The following is a 20,726-nucleotide window of genomic DNA, read 5'->3' on the forward strand; positions in this document are numbered from 1 at the left end:
GTTTTGATAAAGACCTTGAATATACTATAGTGTAAGAGTGGGTGCCCAGTGAGCCAACTGTGTGGCTATGGGCTTTGATGACTATTTGTATAAACAATCTTTTGTTTAATATTATTTACACTTTTATGGCAATGACTTTATATTACTTCATATTGTTATATTGTGATATACTATTGTTGTTTTGATAATGACCTTGAATATACTATAGTGTATGTAAGATGTGGTAGAACATGGAGATGTCTATCATGAAATACATCTTATAGTCACTGTATGTTCTAAAACCGTTCCTAGTCGATTGAGCCGTCCGATAATAAGGATAAGGATCGCTCGAGTTTGAGACTAGCATTTGCGATGCGGAGTACCACGTTTCATTGGTAGGGAACATGGAGATGTTCGAAGCATGCAAATGGATATTCATAGGATGAATAATCGAACTACCCTATCCGGACTTTCCAAGTGGTTATCACTTATCGAGTGGATTAAGTCCGCGGTTTTGGTTGTACACCATTAGTCCTTACGACTTGAAACATCATGGAGACTCTATATGCTAGTGCTGTGCTTTGACTCGTTTACCGACTCTATGGGGTCATCAGGTGTCGAGATTGGGTACAGTTACGACACATATAGGAGTCAATGCATTGTTGTCAAGGATTCACCACATACTTGCGAGTGTGGATATCCTATGCGATCTGAGGAGATATTAGTGTGACAAATCTCTGGCCAGAGTACTTGATGTGATTTAAGAAATGGTTTCTTAGTAGCACATGCGATGTCACTAATTTGATCTTCAAGATGTATTGCATAGTTATCGAATCTTGAGCGACTCTCGATATACCAATGGTTGTTGATTCGATCGGGATATATGGATGAAGGGACCGTACTGTACGCTAACCAAAATCTACTGGTTCTTGTAGGCACTATCAGTGATACCTAGGGAATCATGGGGCGATGTTGCTAGGCGCTTTACCATGATTCGTTGGGCAAGTCGGAAAGTGTTGTTCCGAGTCACAAGGAGTTGTGAGCCCACGGCTAGCTGTATCCCTGAACCATTGAGGGTCACACAGTGTAATGGAGTTTTAATCCCCGTTGAGATAGTTAAATTTAAAGAGTTAAATTTAATGAACTAAGGAGTTGGACTTCTTAAATAAGAGTAAGGGAGTAGGATTTCCTAAAATGACATAGGGATGGACATTTTAGGAAACCACTGAATTCGGATTCAGGAAAATTTATTTTGACTTTAAAATGTGCAGAAATGGTTTCTGTGCACATTGGTGAAATCGTTTCATCAATCGGAGTCACGATGAATTTTATATTAATTTCTGAACGAACGGGCTTTGCTTGTCGGGCCCTGACTTATGACTAATGGGCCCTAAGGTGTTAGTGGCCTGCATTATAAATAAGTTATTTCAGTACAGAAATTACACACAACAGGTCATAATTTTTGAGAGCAAAAATCGAAAACCCTAGTTCCTCTTAAAATAATATTTCGGCCGCCCCCTTGCTCTGTCACAGAGAAATTCCGGTCTGTGATTTTGAATCGCAGTAAGGAATAACGAATCAGATTCGTTTATTCTCTTCGCAGAAAACTTCTGATAGATTTTCTAGTGCAATCTATCAGAGGGATTAAACCTCTGTTCGTGGACCTGATTGAAGGAGTTCATCGGTTCCAGGGAGAGACAACAAGAGCAGATAAAATCTGTTGGTGTCCATTAATCTCGTTGCGAGATTTGAGGTAAAATTTATTTAATTGTTATTTAAATTTTACACACACAATAATTTAATCGTTAAACGGTTGATAACCCACACCATGGAATTGTTCCATGATAAAATTTTTAAACTTCCGCTGCACCGGGTATCAATCGTGATTGATCTGAGAGCCGCGTTTTCCAACAGTGGTATCAGAGCCAGGTTGCTCAAATCAAACGATTAAATTAATCAATTGTACAAAATTTTTGAGTCTCGGTTTTTGAAACAAAATAAATATTTTTATCTTGTTTAAATTTGAATTGCCACAGCATGTTATCCAATAAATTAATTTTGAATTAAATGTTATTGGATAAGGATGATCGATTGCCATGACCAATTTTGTAGGTGTATGTTAGGAATTTACATTTTGTCTTTATTATTGTTGGTTTTATTAATGGGCCTGGTTTATGGCCCGATATGAATGTCATATGTAATAAAAGTGGGCTTGGTTTATAGCCCGTTCCCACCCCTAAAAATGTATCCCCTACTTGTCATTGTTATTTATTGTAAATACATTAGATTTAGTGGGAGATCAAGATTTGAAGATGGTGGGCCCAGCAGACAATGAAGACTGAAGAAATGTAAATTGGAAGCATATGTAATAGGATTGCATTTGCATACTGCATATTACCTAGGATTGGACTAAGACCCGTGATTGGCAACCACGGGTCAATTAGAAATGGAATCGATCATCCTATATAATATGTGATATTATGATTGTATGCATGTTTAGACATAAATTGCGTGAATCCGGCAATGCATGCAATAAATTAAATATGATGAGACAAATAATTTTATAAATAAAATCCCTCATTTTAAATATGATTTAAAATTTATATCAAGATAAATAAAGGAAATTTAAATATTGTTTAAATGTTCCTACCTTCCATCAACGGTCAATGTATGTGATGCTACCCGCGGATACGGTCCGGCTCATATTATTGGGGGGGCCCGTCCGTCGGAAAGCTGTACATTGGATCGACAAATGTTGTAAGTTGGGTGGAACTCCCATGGGATCGGCTCATATTATTGGGGGATCCACATGGCGACCGTCCATCACAACTTAATATTGATGGGTCATCTTGACATGTCACTTTAAACGGCGTCATATTATTGGGCCCTTATTGGACATGAGGTAAACACATGGGGGTTGCTTTGGAAGCAATTGGGCTCTACCTTTTGAGAATTATGGTTGGCTGATATTATTCGGGACCATAAGTTTGTCAATTGGACTCCATGTTCTCACTAAGGAAAAAGTTTCCCGTTTTCACTAGAGGGTGGTGAAATCGTTAAAATAGTGGGAGTGAGATTCATAAAATTAAATTCGCCTATTTTATGTCTTAGTAAATTGTTAAACAATCATTGATATATGTCTGTTTTTCTTTTCAGTATTTCATACAATGAATTCGCGAAATCCATTATTCTCGATCCTCGAACAAAACAAGTTGACTGGCGCCAACTATACGGAATGGTTCCGGAAGTTGAAGATTGTCTTAACTTCGGAGAAAATGCTCTACGTGTTAGAGAAAGCACCTCCGAAGGAAGCACCAGCTGACATAAGTCCGGAGGAATTGGCCAAACTTGATGCATGGTGTGACCATGACATCAAGACCAAATGCTATATGCAAGCCTCGATGTCTGATGAACTCCAGAGGCGATTTGAGGACACGGTGAATGCTGCTGACATTCACGCGCAACTCAAGGAACTTTTTGGGGCTCAGTCGAGGGCTGAAAGGTTCTCTACTGTTAAGGAGTTGATGACGTGCCGCATGCGTGAAGGGACTTCGGTCCGTGATCATGGGGTACGAGTGATTTGGCTCATACAGAAGTTAGCGACCCTTGATTTGGTGTTGGAGCATGAACTCAATGTGGACTTGCTGCTTCTATCTCTTCTTTCTTCATTTGATGGATTCGTGATAAATTTTAATATGAACAAGATAGAGGCCACCCTTGAAGAGATGGTCAATATGCTCGTTACATATGAATCCACACTTAAGAAGGATAAGCCAGCTTTCTTGGTGGGCTCCTCATCTTCTGCTAAGAAGGGGCCAAGTATGAAGGGCAAGAAACGTTCTGCCCCACCCAAGAAAGTGGAACCCGAGAAGAAGCAAAAGACAAAGGCTTCAAACAATGGAAAATCCAAGGATGTTTGCCATTACTGCAAGAAGCCGGGTCATTGGAAGCGCAACTGCAAGGAGTATCTTGAGCAGTTAGGAACTGCAAAGGGTATGTTCTATATCGAAATAAACATGTCATTTAATACAACTTCTTGGGTATTGGATACCGGATGTGGATCTCACATTTGCAATGATTTGCAGGTGATGACAAGAAGTCGCAGGCTTAGAATGGGTGAGACCCAGCTGAGGCTCGGGAATGGTTCCAGAGTTGATGCTACGGCCATTGGAGATGTTTGTTTGATTTTGCAGAATGGTTTTAAATTATTGTTGAGAGATGTTTTATTTGTGCCAGATTTAATTAAAAACATTATTTCTATTTCTATGCTTGATAGAGATGGTTATTCTTGTAATTTTGTGAATGGGATTTGCAATATTTACAAGAATGAATGTTTAATTGGAAATGGACAACTTGAAAACGATCTATACAATTTAAAACTAAAAGACGTTCCAGTAAATTGTATTGACAAACCGGCGACAACAAACAAAAGGAAAATCGATAGTCAAAACCCGGCAAACCTTTGGCACGCTAGACTAGGTCATATTTCCTCAAGGAGGATGAACAAGCTAGTGGGAGAGGGCATGTTTGATATGTCTGATATTAACTCTCTACCTACTTGTGAATCCTGCCTAAAAGGGAAAATGACTAAATCTCCTTTTAAGGGGAAGCCTGAACGTAGTCAAAATCTGTTGGATTTGATCCATACAGATGTTTGTGGTCCATTTAGAGTAGGGACTCAACATGGCCACACCTACTTCATTACCTTTACTGATGATTATTCTAGGTATGGGTATTTATATTTAATGAAATATAAGTCTGAAGCATTTGAAAAGTTCAAAGAATTCAAGGCTGAAGTAGAAAACAAGCTAGGTAAAAGTATTAAAGCACTTCGATCGGATCGAGGTGGAGAATACTTGAGTACCGAGTTTTTGGACTATCTAAAAGAGAATGGGATTCTCTCTCAGTGGACTCCTCCTATGACACCACAGCTTAATGGTGTATCGGAGCGTCGTAATCGAACTTTGTTGGACATGGTTCGATCCATGATGAGCTTCACTGAGCTTCCACCTTCGTTTTGGGGCTATGCGCTTGAAACGGCGGTATTGTTGTTGAATAACGTCCACACTAAAGCAGTGGACAAAACACCATACGAGTTATGGAATGGCAAAGCTCCTAAGTATTCATACTTGAGGATTTGGGGATGTCCTGCTTACGTGAAGCGGACAGTGGGAGATAAGTTGGATAGTCGATCCAGCTTGTGTTATTTTGTGGGGTATCCGAAGAATTCAATCGGATATTATTTCTATTATCCTGCTGAAACAAAGGTGTTTGTTTCACGGAATGCCACCTTCTTGGAGAAGGAGTTCTTATTGGATAAGAAAGGCGAGATGATGGAACTCGAAGAAGTTCGAGAAGAACCCAAAATACAAAATAACGATCCTACACCTCAGGAACCATTGCTGGACACGCCTGCACCTAGAAGATCCGAAAGGACTTCTAGACCTCCAGTTCGATATGGTCTTCTTCTTGAAGAGGGTCAAGATGAACCCGACATTGGATGTGATCCAAGAAGCTTCAAGGAAGCAATTTCTGATGCGGATTCGAATTTATGGCTTGAAGCTATGCAGTCAGAATTGGATTCGATGCATACTAACCAAGTCTGGTCTTTAGTGGATCCTCCCGATGGAATTGTTCCAATAGGGTGTAAATGGATCTACAAAAGAAAGCTTGGGCCTGATGGTAAGATATTGACTTACAAGGCGCGATTGGTGGCGAAAGGTTATACTCAAAGGCAAGGAGTTGACTATGATGAAACCTTTTCACCAGTCGCAATGTTCAAGTCCATAAGAATCCTAATTGCCATAGCTGCATGGTATGACTATGAGATATGGCAGATGGATGTGAAGACTGCTTTTCTTAATGGAGACATTAAGGAAGAAATCTATATGAAGCAGCCTGAGGGGTTCACATCCATGGGAAGCGAGCATAAGGTATGCAAGCTTCAGAGATCAATTTATGGTCTAAAACAAGCATCAAGAAGTTGGAACCATAAATTTGATGAAACAATTAAAGATTTTGGTTTCATCAAGAACCCGGAGGAACCTTGCGTGTACAAGAAAGTAGTTAAGGATGCGGTGACATTCTTAGTACTTTATGTTGATGACATCCTACTCATTGGGAATGATGTAGGGATGTTGCAGTCAACAAAGATATGGTTATCAGGTAGATTTTCGATGAAGGATTTGGGTGAGGCATCCTACATTCTTGGGATACAGATCTATAGGGATAGATCTAAGAGAATGATAGGACTCACTCAATCAACCTACATCGATACCATATTGAAACGGTTTTCAATGGATGGGTCCAAAAGAGGACATCTACCCATGTGTCATGGAGTTTCTCTATCCAAGTCTATGTGTCCCAAGACTGATGAAGAGATAGAGAATATGACACATGTACCATATGCGTCAGCTATAGGTAGTATCATGTATGGGATGATATCTACCAGACCGGATGTAGCATTTGCTCTGAGTGTCACGAGCAGATATCAGTCTAATCCTGGTCAAATGCATTGGAAAGCCGTGAAGGACATTCTTAAGTACTTGCGAAGGACTAAGAATATGTTCATGGTTTATGGAGGACGAGAACTCAAATTGGAAGGCTATACCGACTCTAGCTTCCAAAGTGATGTGGATGACTCGAAGTCAACCTCTGGATTTGTGTTCATGCTCAATGGCGGTGCTGTCTCTTGGAAGAGTTCCAAGCAGGACACCACAGCGGATTCCACCACTGAGGCTGAATACATTGCAGCATCAGCTGCTGCTAAAGAGGCCGTTTGGATGAGGAATTTTGTCCAAGAGTTGGGCGTCATTCCTGAATTTGTTGGTCCAGTCCCGGTGTACTGCGACAACACGGGTGCCGTTGCTCAAGCAAAGGAACCAAGGTCTCATCAAAGATCCAAACACGTACTGAGGAAATACCACATAATCCGGGAGATTGTGGAAAGAGGAGACATCATTGTCGAACGAGTGGCCTCTGCAGACAATATCGCTGATCCGCTTACTAAGCCCTTGCCAGGACCATTGTTTGACAAACATCGCGAAGCAATGGGTCTACGTAGTATGACTAGTTGGCTATAGGGCAAGTGGGAGATTGTAAGAGTGGGTGCCCAGTGAGCCAACTGTGTGGCTATGGGCTTTGATGACTCTTTGTATAAACAATCTTTTGTTTAATATTATTTACACTTTTATGGCAATGACTTTATATTACTTCATATTGTTATATTGTGATATACTATTGTTGTTTTGATAAAGACCTTGAATATACTATAGTGTATGTAAGATGTGGTAGAACATGGAGATGTCTATCATGAAATACATCTTATAGTCACTGTATGTTCTAAAACCGTTCCTAGTCGATTGAGCCGTCCGATAATAAGGATAAGGATCGCTCGAGTTTGAGACTAGCATTTGCGATGCGGAGTACCACGTTTCATTGGTAGGGAACATGGAGATGTTCGAAGCATGCAAATGGATATTCATAGGATGAATAATCGAACTACCCTATCCGGACTTTCCAAGTGGTTATCACTTATCGAGTGGATTAAGTCCGCGGTTTTGGTTGTACACCATTAGTCCTTACGACTTGAAACATCATGGAGACTCTATATGCTAGTGCTGTGCTTTGACTCGTTTACCGACTCTATGGGGGTCATCAGGTGTCGAGATTGGGTACAGTTACGACACATATAGGAGTCAATGCATTGTTGTCAAGGATTCACCACATACTTGCGAGTGTGGATATCCTATGCGATCTGAGGAGATATTAGTGTGACAAATCTCTGGCCAGAGTACTTGATGTGATTTAAGAAATGGTTTCTTAGTAGCACATGCGATGTCACTAATTTGATCTTCAAGATGTATTGCATAGTTATCGAATCTTGAGCGACTCTCGATATACCAATGGTTGTTGATTCGATCGGGATATATGGATGAAGGGACCGTACTGTACGCTAACCAAAATCTACTGGTTCTTGTAGGCACTATCAGTGATACCTAGGGAATCATGGGGCGATGTTGCTAGGCGCTTTACCATGATTCGTTGGGCAAGTCGGAAAGTGTTGTTCCGAGTCACAAGGAGTTGTGAGCCCACGGCTAGCTGTATCCCTGAACCATTGAGGGTCACACAGTGTAATGGAGTTTTAATCCCCGTTGAGATAGTTAAATTTAAAGAGTTAAATTTAATGAACTAAGGAGTTGGACTTCTTAAATAAGAGTAAGGGAGTAGGATTTCCTAAAATGACATAGGGATGGACATTTTAGGAAACCACTGAATTCGGATTCAGGAAAATTTATTTTGACTTTAAAATGTGCAGAAATGGTTTCTGTGCACATTGGTGAAATCGTTTCATCAATCGGAGTCACGATGAATTTTATATTAATTTCTGAACGAACGGGCTTTGCTTGTCGGGCCCTGACTTATGACTAATGGGCCCTAAGGTGTTAGTGGCCTGCATTATAAATAAGTTATTTCAGTACAGAAATTACACACAACAGGTCATAATTTTTGAGAGCAAAAATCGAAAACCCTAGTTCCTCTTAAAATAATATTTCGGCCGCCCCCTTGCTCTGTCACAGAGAAATTCCGGTCTGTGATTTTGAATCGCAGTAAGGAATAACGAATCAGATTCGTTTATTCTCTTCGCAGAAAACTTCTGATAGATTTTCTAGTGCAATCTATCAGAGGGATTAAACCTCTGTTCGTGGACCTGATTGAAGGAGTTCATCGGTTCCAGGGAGAGACAACAAGAGCAGATAAAATCTGTTGGTGTCCATTAATCTCGTTGCGAGATTTGAGGTAAAATTTATTTAATTGTTATTTAAATTTTACACACACAATAATTTAATCGTTAAACGGTTGATAACCCACACCATGGAATTGTTCCATGATAAAATTTTTAAACTTCCGCTGCACCGGGTATCAATCGTGATTGATCTGAGAGCCGCGTTTTCCAACATATAGTGTATGTAAGATGTGGTAGAACATGGGGATGTCTATCATGAAATACATCTTATAGTCACTGTATATTCTAAACAGTTCCTAGTTGATTGAGCCGTCCGATAATAAGGATAAGGATCGCTCAAGTTTGAGACTAGCATTTGCGATGCGGAGTACCACGTTTCATTGGTAGGGAACATGGAGATGTTCGAAGCATGCAAATGGATATTCATAGGATGAATAATCGAACTACCCTATCCGGACTTTCCAAGTGGTTATCACTTATCGAGTGGATAAAGTCCGCGGTTTTGGTTGTACACCATTAGTCCTTACTACTTGAAACATCATGGAGACTCTATATGCTAGTACTGTGCTTTGACTCGTTTACCGACTCTATGGGGGTCATCAGGTGTCGGGATTGGGTACAGTTACAACACATATAGGAGTCGATGCATTGTTGTCAAGGATTCACCACATACTTGCGAGTGTGGATATCCTATGCGATCTGAGGAGATATTAGTGTGACGAATCTCTGGCCAGAGTACTTGATGTGATTTAAGAAATGGTTTCTTAGTAGCACATGCGATGTCACTAATTTGATCTTCAAGATGTATTGCATAGTTATCGAATCTTGAGCGACTCTCGATATACCAATGGTTGTTGATTCGATCGGGATATATGGATGAAGGGACCGTACTGTACGCTAACCAAAATCTACTGGTTCTTGTAGGCACTATCAGTGATACCTAGGGAATCATGGGGCGATGTTGCTAGGCGCTTTACCATGATTCGTTGGGCAAGTCGGAAATCGTTGTTCCGAGTCACAAGGAGTTGTGAGCCCACGGCTAGTTGTATCCCTGAACCATTGAGGGTCACACAGTGTAATGGAGTTTTAATCCCCGTTGAGATAGTTAAATTTAAAGAGTTAAATTTAATGAATAAAGAAGTTGGACTTCTTAAATAAGAGTAAGGGAGTAGGATTTCCTAAAATGACATGGGGATGTACATTTTTGGAAACCACTGAATTCGGATTCAGAAAAATTTATCTTGACTTTAAAATGTGCAGAAATGGTTTCTGTGCATATTGGTAAAATCGGTTTATCAATTGGAGTCACGATGAATTTTATATTAATTTCTGAACATGCGGGCTTTACTTGTCGGGCCTCAACTTATGACTAATGGGCCCTAAGGTGTTAGTGGCTTGCATTATAAATAAGTTATTGCAGTACAGAAATTACACACAACAGGTCATAATTTGAGACAGGATTTTCGAAAACCCTAGCCTCCTCTCTCTCAAAGTGGCTGAACACCCTCCCTCTCTGTCTGAGAAATTCCGGTCTGAGATTTTGAATTGCAGTCTGGAATAAGCGAATCAAATTCGTTATTCTCTTCGCAGAAAACTTCTGATAGATTTTCTAGTGCAATCTATCAGAGGGATTAAACCTCCATTCGTGGACCTGATTGAAGGAGTTCATCGGTTCCAGGGAGAGACAACAAGAGCAGAGAAATCTGTTGGAGTCCAATAATCTCGATTCGAGATTGAAGGTAAAATTTAATAATTGTTATTTAAATTTTACACACACTTATAATTTAATCGTTAAACGGTTGATACCCACACTATGGAATTGTTCCATAATAAATTTTTAAACTTCCGCTGCACCGGGTATCAATCGTGATTGATCTGAACGCCAGTTTTACAACAGTGGTATCAAAGCCAGGTTGCTCAGATCAAACGATTAAATTAATCGATTGTACAAAATTTTTGAGTCTCGGTTTTTGAAACAAAATAAATATTTTTAAATAAAAAAAAAAAATTTCGGGGCAAAACCCGGGCAGCGATTGGATCGCTGCCCGGTGGGGCAGCAATTGTTGCTACCCCGGGCGGCGCAGGGCGCACGGCGCCGCCCACGGCGGCGCACGGCGTCGCTTAGGGGCGGCGCTCAGCGCCGCCAGGGCAGCGCTCGGCGCTGTCCAGCGCAGCGCTGGGCGCTGCGCAGGGCGACGCCCATGGGCGACGCTCGGCGCCGCCAGGGCAGCAACTGTTGCTGCCCTAAAGGGGCAGCCGGGCTGCCCCGGCCCGCGCCCACGGGTGCGGGCCGGCCCGGGAGTGTCCCGGGCGGCCCGCGGGAAAAATTAAATTTTTATTTAAAATTAATTTTAATGTGTTAAAATTTTATTTTTGGTCCGGTCAAAAATTGTTTTTGATTGGTTCACGAGATTTTGGATCGAATTGTTCGAGTCCGTAAACTTTAAAATTGATTTTTGGATAAATTTGAATTTTTGGAAAATTTTAATATTTTATCCTTAAATTGAATTTTGAAATCAATTATTTTTGGTACAATTGATGATAAGATTTGATCTTATGAATATATTGAGTAAAATATGATTTTATCCATAAAATTGGATTTTGTAGATAAAATATGATTTTATTTGATAAAGAGATAAAATATGATTTTATATGTAAAATGAGATTTTATATATAAAATATGATTTTATCCTGTTTAAATTTGAATTGCCACTGCATGTTATCCAATAAATTAATTTTGAATTAAATGTTATTGGATAAGGATGATCGATTGCCATGACCAATTTTGTAGGTGTATGTTAGGAATTTACATTTGTTTTTATTGTTGTTGGTTTTATTAATGGGCCTGATTTATGGCCCAGTATGAATGTCATATGTATTAAAAGTGGGCTTGGTTTATGGCCCGTTCCCACCCCCTAAAAATGTATCCCCTACTTGTCATTGTTATTTATTGTAAATACATTAGATTTAGTGGGAGATCAAGATTTGAAGATGGTGGGCCCAGCAGACAATAAAGACAGAAGAAATGTAAATTGGAAGCACATGTAATAGGATTGCATTGCATACTGCATATTACCTAGGATTGGACTAAGACTCGTGATTGGCAACCACGGGTCAATTAGAAATGGAATCGATCATCCTATATAATATATGATATTATGATTGTATGCATGTTTTAGACATAATTGCGTGAATCCGGCAAGCATGCAATAATTTGAAATTGATGAGACAAATTTTTATAATTAAAAATCCCTCATTTTAAATATGATTTAAAATTGATATCAAGATAAATAAAGGAAATTTAAATTTGTTTAAATATTCCTACCTTCCATCAACGGTCAATGTATGAGATGCTACCCGCGGATACGGTCCGGCTCATTTTATTGGGGGGGCCCGTTCGTCGGAAAGCTGTACATTGGATCGACAAATGTTGTAAGTTGGGTGGAACTCCCATGGGATCGGCTCATATTATTGGGGGATCCACATGGCGACCGTCCATCACAACTTAATATTGATGGGTCATCTTGACATGTCACTTTAAACGGCGTCATATTATTGGGCCCTTATTGGACATGAGGTAAACACATGGGGGTTGCTTTGGAAGCAATTGGGCTCTACCTTTTGAGAATTATGGTTGGCTGATATTATTCGGGACCATAAGTTTGTCAATTGGACTCCATGTTCTCACTAAGGAAAAAGTTTCCCGTTTTCACTAGAGGGTAGTGAAATCGTTAAAATAGTGGGAGTGAGATTCATAAAATTAAATTCGCCTATTTTATGTCTTAGTAAATTGCTTAAACAATCATTGATATATGTCTGTTTTTCTTTTCAGTATTTCATACGATGAATTCGCGTAATCCTTTATTCTCGATCCTCGAACAAAACAAGTTAACTGGCGCAAACTATACGGAATGGTTCCGGAAGTTGAAGATTGTCTTGACTTCGGAGAAGATGCTCTACGTGTTAGAGAAATCACCTCCGAAGGAAGCACCAGCTGACGTAAGTCCGGAGGAATTGGCCAAACTTGATGCATGGTGGGACCATGACATCAAGACCAAATGCTATATGCAAGCCTCGATGTCTGATGAACTCCAGAGGCGATTTGAGGACACCGTGAATGCTGCTGACATTCACGCTCAACTCAAGGAACTTTTTGGGGCTCAATCGAGGGCTGAAAGGTTCGCCACTGTTAAGGAGCTAATGACGTGTCGCATGCGTGAAGGGACTTCGGTCTGTGATCATGGGGTACGAGTGATTTGGCTCATACAGAAGTTAGCGACCCTTGATTTGGTGTTGGAGCATGAACTCAACGTGGATTTACTGCTTCTGTCTCTTCCTTCTTCGTTTGACGGATTTGTGGTAAATTTTAATATGAACAAGATAGAGGCCACCCTTGAAGAGATGGTCAATATGCTTGTGACATATGAATCCACACTAAAGAAGGATAAATCAGTTTTTTTGGTGGGCTCCTCATCTTCTGCTAAGAAGGGGCCAAGTATGAAGGGCAAGAAACGTTCTGCCCCACCCAAGAAAGTCGAGCCCGAGAAGAAGCACAAGACAAAGGCTTCAAAAATGGAAAAATCCAAGGATGTTTGCCATTACTGCAAGAAGCCGGGTCATTGGAAGCGCAACTGCAAGGAATATCTAGAGCAGTTGGGAACTGCAAAGGGTATGTTCTATATTGAAATAAACATTTCACTTAATACTACTTCTTGGGTATTGGATACCGGATGTGGATCTCACATTTGCAATGATTTGCAGGTGATGACAAGAAGTCGCAGGCTTAGAATGGGTGAGACCCAGCTGAGGCTCGGGAATGGTTCCAGAGTTGAAGCTACGGCCATTGGAGATGTTTGTTTAACTTTGCAGAATGGTTTTAAGTTATTATTAAGAGATGTTTTATTTGTTCCGGATTTAATTAAAAACATTATTTTTGTTTCTATGCTAGATAGAGATGGTTATTCTTGCAATTTTGTGAATGGGATTTGCAATATTTACAAGAATGAATGTTTGATTGGAAATGGACAACTTGAAAACGATCTATACAACTTAAAACTAAAAGACGTTCCAATAAATTATATTGATAAACCGGCGACAACAAACAAAAGGAAAATCGATAGTCAAAATCCGGCAAACCTTTGGCACGCTAGACTAGGTCATATTTCCTCAAGGAGGATGAACAAGCTAGTGGGAGAGGGCATGTTTGATATGTCTGATATTAACTCTCTACCTACTTGTGAATCCTGCCTAAAAGGGAAAATGACTAAATCTCCTTTTAAGGGGAAACCTGAGCGTAGTCAAAATCTGTTGGATTTAATCCATACAGATGTTTGTGGTCCATTTAGAGTTGGGACTCAATATGGCCACACCTACTTCATTACCTTTACTGATGATTATTCAAGGTATGGGTATTTATATTTAATGAAATATAAGTCTGAAGCATTTGAAAAGTTCAAAGAATTCAAGGCTGAAGTAGAAAACAAGCTAGGTAAAAGTATTAAAGCACTTCGATCGGATCGAGGTGGAGAATACTTGAGTACCGAGTTTTTGGACTATCTAAAAGAGAATGGGATTCTCTCTCAGTGGACTCCTCCTATGACACCACAGCTTAATGGTGTATCGGAGCGTCGTAATCGAACTTTGTTGGACATGGTTCGATCCATGATGAGCTTCACTGAGCTTCCACCTTCGTTTTGGGGCTATGCGCTTGAAATGGCGGTATTGTTGTTGAACAACGTCCACACTAAAGCAGTGGACAAAACACCATACGAGTTATGGAATGGCAAAGCTCCTAAGTATTCGTACTTGAGGATTTGGGGATGTCCTGCTTACGTGAAGCGGACAGTGGGAGATAAGTTGGATAGTCGATCCAGCTTATGTTATTTTGTAGGGTATCCGAAGAATTCAATCGGATATTATTTCTATTATCCTGCTGAAACAAAGGTGTTTGTTTCTAGGAATGCCACCTTCTTGGAGAAGGAGTTCTTATTGGATAAGAAAGGCGAGATGATGGAACTCGAAGAAGTTCGAGAAAAACCCGAAATACAAAATAACGATCCTACGCCTATGGAACCATTACTGGACACGGCTGAACCTAGAAGATCCGAGAGGACTTCTAGACCTCCTGTTCGATATGGTCTTCTTCTTGAAGGGGATCAAGATGAACCCGACATTGGATGTGATCCAAGAAACTTCAAGGAAGCAATTTCTGATGCGGATTCAAATTTATGGCTTGAAGCTATGCAGTCTGAATTGGATTCAATGCATACAAACCAAGTTTGGTCTTTAGTAGATCCTCCTGATGGAATTGTTCCAATAGGGTGTAAATGGATCTACAAGAGAAAGCTTGGGCCTGATGGTAAGGTATTGACCTACAAGGCGCGATTGGTGGCGAAAGGTTACACTCAAAGACAAGGAGTTGACTATGATGAAACTTTTTCACCAGTTGCAATGTTCAAGTCCATAAGAATCCTTATTGCCATAGCTGCATGGTATGACTATGAGATATGGCAAATGGATGTGAAGACTGCTTTTCTTAATGGAGACATTAAGGAAGAAATCTATATGAAGCAGCCCGAGGGGTTCACATCCATGGGAAGCGATCATAAGGTATGCAAGCTTCAGAGATCAATTTATGGTCTAAAACAAGCATCAAGAAGTTGGAACCAGAAATTTGATGAAACAATAAAAGATTTTGGTTTCATCAAGAACCCGGAGGAACCGTGCGTGTACAAGAAAGTAGTTAAGGATGCTGTGACATTCTTAGTACTTTATGTTGATGACATCCTACTCATTGGGAATGATGTAGGGATGCTGCAGTCAACAAAGATATGGTTATCAGGTAGATTCTCGATGAAGGATTTGGGTGAGGCATCCTACATTCTTGGGATACAGATCTATAGAGATAGATCTAAGAGAATGATAGGACTCACTCAATCAACCTACATCGACACCATATTGAAACGGTTTTCAATGGATGGGTCCAAGAGAGGACATCTACCCATGTGTCATGGAGTTTCTTTATCCAAGTCTATGTGTCCCAAGACTGATGCAGAGATAGAGAATATGACACATGTACCATACGCGTCAGCTATAGGTAGTATCATGTATGGGATGATATCTACCAGACCGGATGTAGCATTTGCTCTGAGTGTCACGAGCAGATATCAGGCTAATCTTGGTCAAATGCATTGGAAAGCCGTGAAGGACATTCTTAAGTACTTAAGAAGGACTAAGAATATGTTCATGGTATATGGAGGACGAGATCTGAAATTGGAAGGCTATACCGATTCTAGCTTCCAAAGTGACGTGGATGACTCGAAGTCAACCTCTGGATTTGTGTTCATGCTCAATGGCGGTGCTGTCTCTTGGAAGAGTTCCAAGCAGGACACCACAGCGGATTCCACCACTGAGGCTGAATACATTGCAGCATCAGCTGCTGCTAAAGAGGCAGTTTGGATGAGGAAGTTCGTCCAAGAGTTGGGCGTCATTCCTGAATTTGTTGGTCCAGTCCCGGTGTACTGTGACAACACGGGTGCCGTTGCTCAAGCAAAGGAACCAAGGTCTCATCAAAGATCCAAACACATACTGAGGAAATACCACATCATCCGGAAGATTGTGGAAAGAGGAGACATCACTGTCGAACGAGTGGCCTCTGCAGACAATATCGCTGATCCGCTTACTAAGCCCTTGCCAGGACCATTGTTTGACAAACATCGCGAAGCAATGGGTCTACGTAGTATGACTAGTTGGCTATAGGGCAAGTGGGAGATTGAAAGAGTGGGTGCCCAGTGAGCCAACTTGTGGCTATGGGCTTTGATGACTCTTTGTACAAACGATCTTTTGTTTAATATAATTTACACTTTTATTAATGGCAATGACTTTATCTTTCTTCATATTGTTATATTGTGATATACTATTGTTGTTTTGATAAAGACCTTGAATATACTATAGTGTATGTAAGATGTGGTAGAACATGGGGATGTCTATCATGAAATACATCTTATAGTCACTGTATATTCTAAACTGTTCCTAGTTGATTGAGCCGTCCGATAATAAGGATAAGGATCGCTCGAGTTTGAGACTAGCATTTGCGATGCGGAGTACCACGTTTCATTGGTAGGGAACATGGAGATGTTCGAAGCATGCAAATGGATATTCATAGGATGAATAATCGAACTACCCTATCCGGACTTTCCAAGTGGTTATCACTTATCGAGTGGATAAAGTCCGCGGTTTTGGTTGTACACCATTAGTCCTTACTACTTGAAACATCATGGAGACTTTATATGCTAGTACTGTGCTTTGACTCGTTTACCGACTCTATGGGGGTCATCAGGTGTCGGGATTGGGTACAGTTACAACACATATAGAAGTCGATGCATTGTTGTCAAGGATTCACCACATACTTGCGAGTGTGGATATCCTATGCGATCTGAGGAGATATTAGTGTGACGAATCTCTGGCCAGAGTACTTGATGTGATTTAAGAAATGGTTTCTTAGTAGCACATGCGATGTCACTAATTTGATCTTCAAGATGTATTGCATAGTTATCGAATCTTGAGCGACTCTCGATATACCAATGGTTGTTGATTCGATCGGGATATATGGATGAAGGGACCGTACTGTACGCTAACCAAAATCTACTGGTTCTTGTAGGCACTATCAGTGATACCTAGGGAATCATGGGGCGATGTTGCTAGGCGCTTTACCATGATTCGTTGGGCAAGTCGGAAATCGTTGTTCCGAGTCACAAGGAGTTGTGAGCCCACGGCTAGCTGTATCCCTGAACCATTGAGGGTCACACAGTGTAATGGAGTTTTAATCCCCGTTGAGATAGTTAAATTTAAAGAGTTAAATTTAATGAATAAAGAAGTTGGACTTCTTAAATAAGAGTAAGGGAGTAGGATTTCCTAAAATGACATGGGGATGTACATTTTTGGAAACCACTGAATTCGGATTCAGAAAAATTTATCTTGACTTTAAAATGTGCAGAAATGGTTTCTGTGCACATTGGTAAAATCGGTTTATCAATTGGAGTCACGATGAATTTTATATTAATTTCTGAACATGCGGGCTTTACTTGTCGGGCCTCAACTTATGACTAATGGGCCCTAAGGTGTTAGTGGCCTGCATTATAAATAAGTTATTGCAGTACAGAAATTACACACAACAGGTCATAATTTGAGACAGGATTTTTGAAAACCCTAGCCTCCTCTCTCTCAAAGTGGCCGAACACCCTCCCTCTCTGTCTGAGAAATTCCGGTCTGTGATTTTGAATTGCAGTCTGGAATAAGCGAATCAAATTCGTTATTCTCTTCGCAGAAAACTTCTGATAGATTTTCTAGTGCAATCTATCAGAGGGATTAAACCTCCATTCGTGGACCTGATTGAAGGAGTTCATCGGTTCCAGGGAGAGACAACAAGAGCAGAGAAATCTGTTGGAGCCCAATAATCTCGATTCGAGATTGAAGGTAAAATTTAATAATTGTTATTTAAATTTTACACACACTTATAATTTAATCGTTAAACGGTTGATACCCACACTATGGAATTGTTCCATAATAAATTTTTAAACTTCCGCTGCACCGGGTATCAATCGTGATTGATCAAAATGAGATTTTACAACAGATTGGGGCAGCGAGTGGTTCCGAAGGTTCTCAAGCATCTGTTCAGCCACCTCAGTACCAGCAGCCACCTTTCCAGCAGCAGTATTCGCAGCAGCACCAACATCCGCAGCAATCTCAGAGACAGCCTACTCAGACTCCTTCTCGGGGTCATTCTTCATTGAGGCCACGTACCCAGGGTTAGGTCTTTGCGCTTAACCAGGAGCAGGCAGAGGCTGACAACGATCGGATGATTACAGGTATCTGTAGTTTATGTGGTTTTCCTGCATATGTTTTAATTGATACCAGTGCATCGCATTCTTTTGTCTCAGTTTCGCTAAGAAGTATAGATTGCCATTTATTCCTTTAGACGTGTTGCTAGTGGTTTCTACTCCTATGGGAAGCGAGGTTTTAGCCAAGCGTCTAGTTGTGGGTTGTGTTTTGGATTTCGAGGGACATCAGCTTAGTGCTAACCTAATGATTCTAGCGATGGAGGATTTCGATTGCATCATTGGGATAGATCTATTAACTACCTACCGAGCGATAGTGGATTGCTATCAGAGGTTTGTTCAGTTTCGTCCAGAGGATGACGAGTCATGGTATTTCTATGGTGAGGGAGCGCGACCCCCGATGCCAGTGGTTTCAGCTCTGAAGGCACGGCGTGCTTTAGAGTCTTGCGGGGAAGGCTACCTTATCTACGGCATTGACGCATCCTTAGGAGAGCCAGATATCCAAGAGATACCAGTGGTTCGTGACTTTCCAGATGTGTTTCTGGAGGAGATTCCAGGTTTGCCACCAGTAAGGGAGATTGAGTTTGGCATTGAGTTAGTGCCAGGGACTGCACCGATTTCCAAGACTCCTTACCGATTGGCACCGTCAGAGATGAAAGAGTTGCAGAAGCAATTGCAAGATCTTCTTGATAAGGGTTATATTAGACCTAGCGTTTCGCCATGGGGAGCCCCAGTACTGTTTGTCAAGAAGAAGGATGGTTCGATGCGATTGTGCATTGACTACCGTCAGTTGAATGAGGTGACAGTGAAGAATAAGTATCCTCTTCCGCGGACAGATGATCTCTTTGATCAGTTGTAGGGTACATCTATCTATTCGAAGATTGATCTTTGGTCTGGGTATCATCAGTTGCAAGTTCGATAGGAGGATGTTCCTAAGACAGCATTTCGTACGCGGTATGGGCACTATGATTTTCTAGTGATGCCGTCTGGTTTGACGAATGCTCCAGCTGTTTTTATGGATCTGATGAACAGAGTTTTCCGCGACTTTCTGGATAAGTTCGTGGTGGTGTTCATCGAAGACATTTTGGTGTACTCTCGCAGCATGGATGAGCATGCCTACCATCTCTATACTGTACTACAGGTCTTGAGGGAGAGACAGTTGTACACGAAGCTGAGTATGTGTGAATTCTGGATTGACCGAGTGGTGTTCTTTGGTCATGTCATTTCTCAGGATGGCGTATCTGTTGATCCTAGCAAGACAGAGGCTATTTTGAATTGGTCACGTCCGACTACAGCTTCCGAGATTCGTAGTTTCCTTGGTTTAGCAGGATACTATCGTCGTTTTGTGGAGAATTTCTCTCAGATAGCTAAGCCTTTGACTCAGTTGACAAAGAAAGACGTTTCTTTCGTTTGGTATGATGCTTGTGAAGACAGTTTTCATGAGTTGAGACGTCGTTTGAAGACAGCTCCAATTCTTGCTTTACCGACTGGATCAGGTGGTTTTGTAGTCTTCACTGATGCTTCTCTCCAGGGCTTGGGGTGTGTGTTGACTCAGAATGGCCACGTGATTGCTTATGCCTCTAGACAGCTGAAGACTCACGAGGAGAACTATCCCATACACGATTTAGAGCTTGCAGCCATTGTCTTTGCTCTTAAGATATGGCTTCACTATTTGTACGGAGAATGATTTGAGATCTTCACCGATCATAAGAGTTTGAAGTATCTGTTCACTCAGGCTGAGTTGAACATGTGGCAACGTCGTTGGATGGATCTATTGAAGGATTACGATTGTGAGATCAAGTACCATCCAGGTTCTTCAAATCCCGTTGCTGATGCACTTAGTCGCAAAGTTTATGTGAGTTCCCTTCGTACCAGTTCGATTTCGAAGGCAGTGGAGGAGTTTTGTTCTTTGGGATTCACGTTCTGTCATAAGAAAGAACAGCAAGGGATTCGTGTCTCTTCTGTGCTTGCAGAGCCAGCGCTATATAGACGAATCCGTGAAACTCAGAATTCTGATCTAAAGACTCAAAAGTTGGCCCGTTTGGCTGAGGGTAGTAATACTTCTGGTTTCCATTTGCAGGGAGACGGCCTGTTGTGTCTTTCTGGTCGAGTTGTGGTACCCGAGGATTCCACTTTGAGGGATGAGATCTTATCGCAAGCTCACT

The sequence above is a fragment of the Henckelia pumila genome, chromosome 2 (assembly GCF_033568475.1).
Source record: "Henckelia pumila isolate YLH828 chromosome 2, ASM3356847v2, whole genome shotgun sequence".
NCBI classification, from domain to species: domain Eukaryota; kingdom Viridiplantae; phylum Streptophyta; class Magnoliopsida; order Lamiales; family Gesneriaceae; genus Henckelia; species Henckelia pumila.